Below are 9623 nucleotides of genomic sequence, written 5' to 3' on the forward strand. Positions count from 1 at the left end.
AAAAATTGCTAGTTCATATTGTACAATACCAATTTCTGTGGTGTTGCTGAACCCTCTTATGCCTCTACTTCTTTATTTTGCTCTTCTTTTATATTTCTATCAGCTCCTTAATTAATTAATTTTTTCTTGGATTTTTTTATTTGTTTCTTCAGTGATTTCTCTTTTGCTTATTGTTTTAACTTGTTTGTTTTCTTTGTATATGACGCCCCCTGCCCCCCCCCCCAAAAAAAAGAAATAACAAAATCCAGTATGTGTATGCCTATTGAGTAAACACCTCTGTAAAGTCCATTTTATTCTTCGTAAAATATTTTGCCAATTGTTTTTGCCTATCCTTCTGATTCATTGATTTGTGGAATATTTTTGTTATTTTTTACAATGAGTTTTCTTTTGCCATTTGTTTTAAATTGTTCTTTACTTTGGCCACGCCCCCTTCAAGTAATTCTGTATGTATATGCCTGGTAGTGATAACACCCCTGCAAAGTCTTTTTTATTCTTCTTCTAATGTTCTCCCACCTTTTTTGAAAGTTTCTTTGCATATCCTTTGGATTGTAACATTGCGAATAATTATGAATGGATGTTTTAGTCTGTTCTTAGAGAAGTAAATCTTTAAAACCATGATTGTCACCAAGATTTATGCTCAGGGACGGGGGTGGTGCTTTTTGATGGTGCTTAATGATTGGAGCAATCATTAAGGGATTGCTCCAATTTGGCGTGGTTATTTTAAGTGATTATAAAGCCTTCTGGACTCCAATCCAGATAATAAAGAAACATGGAATATTGGTTTATTTATACAATCAGGTTCAAAATGACCTTAAGCTTTATTTTCTAACGTAAGAACTTTGGAAACAAATTTTGTTCTGTTTTGGTTTCTTGACAACCAAAGGATGTATGAAGAAATATCTTGGTGTTTTGATGAAATTACGGCGCATTGTTCTAGTTTATTTTACTCCAAAATCGGCCAAAAATTTTAATTTTTCGATCAGCTTAAAACTCTGGTTTGTTGAATAGGCCAGGGGGGGGGGGGTTCAGGCTCTGACTGGTTAAAACCCATACTCTAGTCCAAGTAGTCCTAATTTACAAAAAAAAAATAAGCTCCTACTTTTGTTTGGGATATTTGTATATGAAAATGAAATCAGAAAATGATAGATCTAGTCTTTTGGGCGACATGTGTTATTTTTTTTTTTTCATTTTATTTTTTTTAGACAATTGCACTTCGTATAGAAGGAGTTGTTGTAGAAACTAAGAAAGTGGCTCATTCGACTGGAAATTGAAAGACTTAATGCTCTTTTTAATAGTCAAAAGCAATTGGAGGGTAACCACCCCCGCTCCTATACACGTCATTTCGCCAAGCATATCCAGTGAAATTTTTGGGATAACCATCTTGTTCAGCGTAGTTGAAAGGTCCAGTAATTATGTATTTGAGGATGACAAACCCCAGAGCCCTCAGGGCAAGGGTTATGAATTATATTAGTTGCCCTCAAAGGGCGGATCCAGGATTTTTTTCGGTGGGGGTTTTACTAATTTTTGACTTTTTCGGGGGGGGGGGGCGTACTTATTTTTGACTCAGTTTTCGACTAATTATACTGATTTTTACCTAGGTTTTACTAATTTTCGACTTATTTTCGACTCGGTCAAAAATTTCGGGGGGGGGTTCAAACCTGGTAACCCCGGGCTAGCGGTTCACCAAAACATAATAGAGAGATGCTTAATAGCTCATTCAAAAGCTATTTCTCACATCTACTTACTTTTCATAAATTCCACGATCTGTAAGTGCCATATGGGACATTATGTGCCATTTCTCAAGGGGTGGGACTTGTGGGCTACAAAAGAAAGATGTTTAATAGCTCACATAAAAGCTATTTCTCATATCTACGTTTTCTTTATAAATTCCACCACCTGCAAGTGCTAAATGGCAATATTCATGCCATATCTCAAGTGGAAAAGCTAGGGGTTAGTGGGCTGCCAGAACTCCTTAGAGAGATGTTTAATGGCTGATTTGAAAGCCATTGCTCATATCCACGTGCTTTTAATCAGTTTTGACATCCGTTAGTGCCAAATAGCACAAAATACAGCACTTGGTGCCATGTCTCAAGTGGAAAAGCTGAGGCTAGTGGTGTACCAGTACTTTTTAGAGTGCTGTTTGATGGCTCATTTGAAAGCTTTTGCTCATATCTACGTGATATTTATCAATTCTACCATCCGTAAGTGTGACATAGCACTAAAAATAATACTTTTGATGTCAATTCTTAAGTAGAAAAGCTTGGTAGTATCAAACGAAATCATCGTCGTAATAATTCTGGTCCAAAACCCGTAACTGGTGGTTTGCAAGAACACCTCTCGTATGTTCCTTCTCCAAGCCCCCTTAATAAGCTACGCAATTAAGGTACAAGCGCTAATATATCAAATTATATTATCCGAGGCGTAATTCTGTTGGTAAAGCCTTCGACTTCAAAATAGATTGTCTTGCGTTCGATTCCTGCTTGGGTGTTTTTTTTTTGTTTTTTTTTTCAATTATGGTTTTCTCCCTTCTATAAGATCATTTTCAAATAATTTCACTGTTATGTAAATGCGATGCCCTCATTTTTTAAAGCTTGTCCCAGGAAGGTATTTGGTAAAGCATTTTGATTCAAAAGGGAATAGAGGTCATCCAGTTCATGGTTTGCAACGACATTCTGAGTAGATCTCTAAATCCATACCCCAACGAATGACATAATTTTGTCAAAATCCTGTGGGAGGGGGGGTCAAAATTGGAGCCAATTTTCCCAAATCAAGTGAAAATGACAGAAAAATGAAAAACTAGCCGTATAGTAATAAACAAGATAAAGATGTACTAAAGAAATCTGACCTATTTCAGTGGATGCTTGAATTATGCAGGCTTATCTTAGTTTTGACAACATTTTTGGGTAAACTAAATTTTAGCTGTGAAGGGAGAGGGGGCAAACTGGGGTCTGGAGGAAAACTGAGGTCTGGGAGGGGAAGTTTCCCCCCTCGCCCCATAGCAAATTACGCCCATGATCCCAACCTCTTGTCACTAAGTCGCTGGAGAAGTGTAGGCATGTGGTTCTGGAACCACTCAATGTTGTATATTAAAAGAAGGATTACTTATTCAAATTATTTACTGGACAGTTCCACCGTAATATTCTCTCCATACGTAGGATTGTGCATCCAAAGAGGAAGAAAGACAAATGAAAACAGTTCTGTAGGAGAATTCAGGTAATTCTTCCCAAATTTTTTTAAATGAAAACAAAATTAGTTTGTAATACCATTTATCTTACCTACTCAAGAAATGATCTTTGTCTGAAATTTCCAATTCATTTCAGAGTAATGAGTGACTTTTTATTAAGGTACAGGTAAAATAAATCCCTAAGTCTTAAGGCTAATTTCTGTCGAGCTAGCAAAATTTTCTGCATGTATGTCGATATACAAACCTGTCCGCTCAGTTAACCTTTTTTGTTGAAGCAACTTGCCTAGAGCTAATTTCTTAAGTGCGACTAAATTAATTTTTTTTTTAAACAAAGAATTAAAGATATATTTCTTTTTTTATATATAAAAGGAAACGACACGGTTTTGATTTTTTTTTTTTTTTCACTCTAAATTTATTTTTTCCTTCAATTCTTGTACGGTTTCTTAGTTCAGCTCCTTAATAAGGGTTGAGGTGTCTTATCTCACCTTAGATTGGAGGTGATTAGAAAAAATATAAAAAAAATAAGTTTTCAACTGAAACTAAGGACCAACATTAAAACTTAAAACGAACAGAAATTATTCCGTATAAATATAAAAGGTCATTGCAGTATTGTTTCTAAATTAAATTTTAATCAAAAACGAGCATAGATTAATTTAAAAAAAAAGTTTTTCCGAGGGAAGTAAACAGCGAAGTTGAAATTTAAAACGAACAACTTCAGCTACTAGTACTATTGATAATGCAATTAATACTAATAATTTCACTACTTTTACAACTATGATTAAGGGTAAGAGGGTGAAATTCTTAGGGGGAAGGTAAACTGAATCACAACACGCCGACTGTATACATATTATCAAAAGGGCGTATCAGCAATATCTTTGGAAATGCTTGGTGTTTATAGTTGAAACTTGTAGAACAGGTTGGGGGGCGATGTTAAAATAACCAAAAGACAAAATTTGCATCCTATTGCTAATTTATACTGCTATTACTATTATTACCGCCTCAGCTACTACTACTGTCACTAAAGCCAAGACGTATACTATTATTTTTACTGCTTCTGATATTGGTGCTACTACTGCTAAAGCTAAGGGTATCAAGGCGAAAAACATGTGGAATATTGAAACTGTATTGAGCTAAATCGGAACACACTATACCCGTACAGGTTGTCAAGAGGACGTATCAGGGATGCTACTGGAACGGCTGATGGTATTAAGTTAAAACTTTTATTGTGGGTTGAAGGGGATGTTAAAGAAAACAATGGTGCTGTGCGCATAATGCTACTGACTATATTTTAATTTAGACATTGTGACCTAGATTTGAATGGGAGTAGATATAGTACATTTGGTTTTTGTATATATTAAATAATTTCTGGGTTTTTTCCTTATAGCTTTTACATTTTCTTAGTCACTTATTTTTGGTCTATTGTTTTATTTGTTGTTATTTTTGGTTTTAATCAGTACTGAAGACACCTTGTTTAATACAACTTATCTTCTCTTTTTCAAATAGCTTTAGGTCCGTCTTTGCTATTTTTTCTTTTGTTTGTTTACCATTCAACTACTAGAGGGATAATTCAAATATAGTATTAAAAAAATTGAACATGTATGGAGGACCATTAACCCCTAAAAGTCACTTTACTTTAGTAACCACCAGGAAGCTCTCTTTTTCTGTGTCATTTTTGTCCTCTTTAAAATATTAGCAACTTGTTGCTTTTTTGTGTATTGCATTCTTTTAGTTCCTTGTTTTTGCGAATATTCTTCAATTTTCTTGTCATCTATGTCAACAGTCACTTGCCGCCATGATTTAGCAAAGTCCGTGTCCACATTAAAACTAATAGTTTTATTATTGTAGAATAACACTCCGTCCTTGTTTGCAGTGGAAATTGAATGATGTCATTTTGAAGATGCTGAAAACAAAGAATTATAAATAAAATATTAGAATGGAAATGAAAACTGATCTAAAACATCATCGAAACAAAATGTAAAAAAACTTAAAACAGATGTATAGCTCAATTCACAAAACTATAATAGAGAACCTTTCAACAAGGAAGACCAGTGATGTCGTTTTCAAAATGTTGAAGACAAAGAATTAAAAACAAGATCTTAAGAATTGAAATTAAAACAAAGCGACTTGGGATGTACTTGAACAATATCAGAAATAAATTGAAAAAAATTCTTCTTTCTTCTTCTAATACACAGCAGGCGGGCTATTCAGTTGGTACTATTTAGCCCTCTTCTTTTTGCTTCACTCTGTGGGTTACAGAGCGACTGTCTTGGTTGTCTCTTATTTTTAAGATATTCTCTGATATATTTTAGTAGATCTTTTGACTCAAGGAGTTCGACTATGATGCGATATATATTAATTCCTTTGATCTGTCTGCAGGTATAGTTGGCTATGCTTTTGGCAGATAGTCAGAGTTTGAGGTGTTTGATGTATTTTAACAGTTTACAAAGCAAGACATGTTGTGCAAACATCAGCATATTACATTCAAATAGGCAATGGTCAATTGTTTCATTATTCATATTACAATGCCTGCAAAGAGGGGACAGGAGAATTGAACCACTTTAATTAGAGAGCTTATACGAGAATGCAAGGAAATTTAGTCCATTTGTTCCAGAACGAATTCTATGATAAATTTTAGAAGGATACTTCTTGGGAAAGGGGGAAAAGATAGGATTAATCTTATTAAAATTAATATCTGATAGCCTCCATCGGTAAATATCTCTAATTGGGATTGGTCTCCCACTTGGCTGGTCAATATTTATAGCATTTTTTGCTATTTCATCAACCTGATGATTACCACTTATGCCAGAGTGGCTAGGAATGTACTGAAAATAAATTTTTATGCCACTTGAAGCAAGATTATCAATAATACTGAGACAATGATAAGTGTCAATGTCCAAATTATATTGGGGAGCTGAGGCCAGCAACTCAAGGCTTGATAAAGAGTCAGAATAGATGATAATATTATTCGAATTTGCAATCAAAGGTTGGTTTTGCTTAAGGTGTTCTAATGCCATGATTATGGCATTTAACTCAGCAGACATTATAGATAAATTATTAAATAATCTCTCGCCCATTGCAATTTTCAGGTGAGGAAGGAAAACACCACTTTCAACCTTCTCATTCATTTTTGACCCATCATCAAATATTTGGAAGTGATTTTTATTAGTAATTGTATTGTTCTGCAAATTTTTTCTGGACAAAAGCAATGGGGGTTAAATCTTTATTCCAATTTGAAAATTCAGTATTTATTATGGGAAATGACCAATTCCATGGAGGGGATTGGGGGAAAGTAGGTGCAATAGACTCTGCTGGTACAGGGAACTTCTTTTGAATATTGGCATACTCATTTGCAATACCTCTATACATGGCTGGATTTCTTAACCAATTATGTAATGTATGTGAGCTATTTGATTCAATTTTTGTAAGATGTTTTGTCAAGAGAAAACTACGTCTCTCCCTTATTGTTGTTAATCCACTCTCCATAAGCAGAAACTTGGTGCTTGTGGGTTTCCTAAGACCAAATATCAGACATATTATATCATATTGTGTTGTTTCAATTTTTTGCATCTGGGTCTTTGCACATGCACCATAGACGATGAGCCCATAGTCAATATGGGGTCTTATATGTGATTTATAAAACTGGAGTAAGGTTTTCTCCTTACAACCCCAGGGTGTGGAAAGAAGTCTTTTTAGTATATTTGATTTTCTATAGCATTTTCTTATTTTGTTTGAAATGTGGAGGTGGAAGTTAAGTTTTTAGTCAAGCATGAGACCTAGATAATTAATATTATTATCTTCTGGAATAGTTGTTTTATTTAGAGTTAGTTTTTCATTAACATGGCTTCACTTCCGGTGAAATTGGATTATTTTTGACTTGGTGGGTGCAATAGGTAAATCTGAATGTTGAGATTTGACTGTGCTATCTGAAAGGTGTTGCCAGATGACCAGAGCACCAGATCATCAGCATATTGTAGATTCGTGTGGGGTAGGTTCATGTCCCAGAGATACAGAGCAAATAAGAGGCAACTAAAGACTGCTCCCTGAGGTAGGCCTTTGGATATTGTCTTTTGGGGTGAAGAGGCTGAACCGACACAAACAATGAAACTTCACACTTCTATAAAGGATTTAATAAAAGATACTAGCTTAGGTGGTATTTCAAGGTTTCCAAGTTTATTTAAAAGGGTTTGGTTGTTCACATTAACATATGCCCCTTTAAAATCTAGGAAAGCTGCCACTAGGATTGTACTTTTTGAGAAAGATTCATTTATTGCATTTGTTAGCAAAATGAAAGCATCTGTTGAGGAGTGGTATTTCCTGAATCCAGTTTGAGTGTGTGGGATCATATTATTTTTTTCAACAAACCAGAGGAGTCTGTGATGAATTATGTTCTCCATTATTTTCCCTATCACAGGTGTAATCATTATGGGCCTATGAGACTCAAGGATATCTTTTGGTTTATTTTCCTTTAGGATTGGTAGGAGGGACGAACATTTCCATATATTGGGGAACATAGAAGATGCCCAAGCGTGATTATAACAATTTAGAAGTTCTTGTTTATATGAAGGTGTGAGATTCTTTATCCATGTAGGGTGTATATTGTCATAGCTGCTGCTAGTTTTGGTCCTAATATGATGTATTGCATTATTCAATTCCTGGATTGAAAATGGGTTAGTTATGCACTCGGATCCTGGGCGTGGTTGGTAACTTGGGTTCATAGGAATTGTGGACAGTTCTCTTTGATTATTTGATGTTAGCTTATTAACAAAAAGAGTTGCAAATAGGTTAGCATTTTCATAATCATTGTCATAATGTGTATTATTATGTATAAGCTCATACAGGAGTGGGTTGGGGGAAGTCTTTTTCCCACAAATTTGGTTTATGACTTTATGTATAATTGGCTCATGCGTTTCTCTGGAGAGATTATTTGCAAAATTATACCAGTATTTATATTTAGCATCTATTATAGTCCTTTTTAAATTAGATTCTGCTTATAATTTTTTTATATATGTAGTAGGTGATGGTTTTTTTTATGAATTCTGTCCTAGCTGCCTTTTTTATCCTCCATTTTTTTAGGCACTCATTGGTCCACAGTGCTTTATGAATTTGTTTAGGGAATATTTTATTAAATGCTGTCCCGGGGATAGCACGATTAGCTGCATTTATTAGTAAAGATGTCAAGGCTTCTGCTTGTGTGTCAACTGTTGTGTTAGAAATGCATGAACTTTGGGTGAAACTTGTAATTTCATCATTTATCTTATTTTGGAACATAGACAAATATACGTTGGTGCTTATATAATTGGAGGTATGATAAGAAGTTTCAGCAGGCTCATTTAGGGAGGAAACTATAGTAAAGAGGTCTGTACATAGACCATCAATTCTATTTATGTAAATTTTGTTAAAGAAATGTAATGACACAATTTGTAGGTCAATTGTGGAGAATTTGCCACTTTTGAGGTTGAAATATGTATTCAGGTTTGGAGGGATAGCAACAGCTAATTCATTATTATTTGAAGTCATATGCTCAATAAATTTACCAGCTTTATTTGCTGGTTTATTCCCCCACAAAAGGCTTTGGACATTGAAATCACCACAAATAATGACATTATTTAACATATTAGAATTAGTCATGTATTTAATGAAATCCTTGGCATCTGTAGTTTGACAATTAGGGTTATAAAAGCTTATTATGTACGTTTTTAAATTATTCAGCCAAACACTGATACCAATTACATCAACATCATTTTCAAAATCAGGAAAATTGATGCCACAAAGTTTTATATTATTATTAACTAATAAAGCTACCCCACCTCCTTTTCTCTCTTAAGATCTATCCTTTCTTAGGATAGTATATCCCAGAGACTTAATTTGTTGATTTTGGGTTAAATGAGTTTCCTGGAGGCAAGCAATATTAATCGAATTATTATTCATAAATGATATTAGTTCATTTAGCTTATTGTCTGTGAGTGATCTTACATTCCATTGGAGTATTGATAAATGTTGTGTTGTTGATTTATTCTTCATATGACTGTGTATCAATGTTCAGCTTTGTTAAAAGTAAAGCAAGATCTTTTTTTGCTTGAATGAGCATATCATCTGGGATGTAGATTTTTGCCAATTCTGCAATAATTTTTGTTTTCTGTAGTTGATGTATGTTCATGGCCTGAACTGCATTACAGTTTGGAATGAATAAGCATATATTTGGGGATTGCATTTTTGGTTGTGCTTCCTGTTTGTTGGTTAAGGGATTGATTCCTGGTAGTGTTTCCGGTTCGTTTCTTCTTGGGAGGGGGGGCCAGGGTGACCTCATCTCACCGGACAAGAAGGTTTGTTGGATTGGTGATTCCTTCTGATAGGGATTTGAGCTAGGGGGCTTAGAAGATGGTGTTTTATATGGGGTGCTTGATGCATTGGGGGCATTTGACTTGGGGGTTTTGGTTGG

The sequence above is a fragment of the Artemia sp. Qi Xiang Cuo genome, chromosome 17 (assembly GCF_049724085.1).
Source record: "Artemia sp. Qi Xiang Cuo chromosome 17, ASM4972408v1, whole genome shotgun sequence".
NCBI classification, from domain to species: Eukaryota; Metazoa; Arthropoda; class Branchiopoda; order Anostraca; family Artemiidae; genus Artemia; species Artemia sp. Qi Xiang Cuo.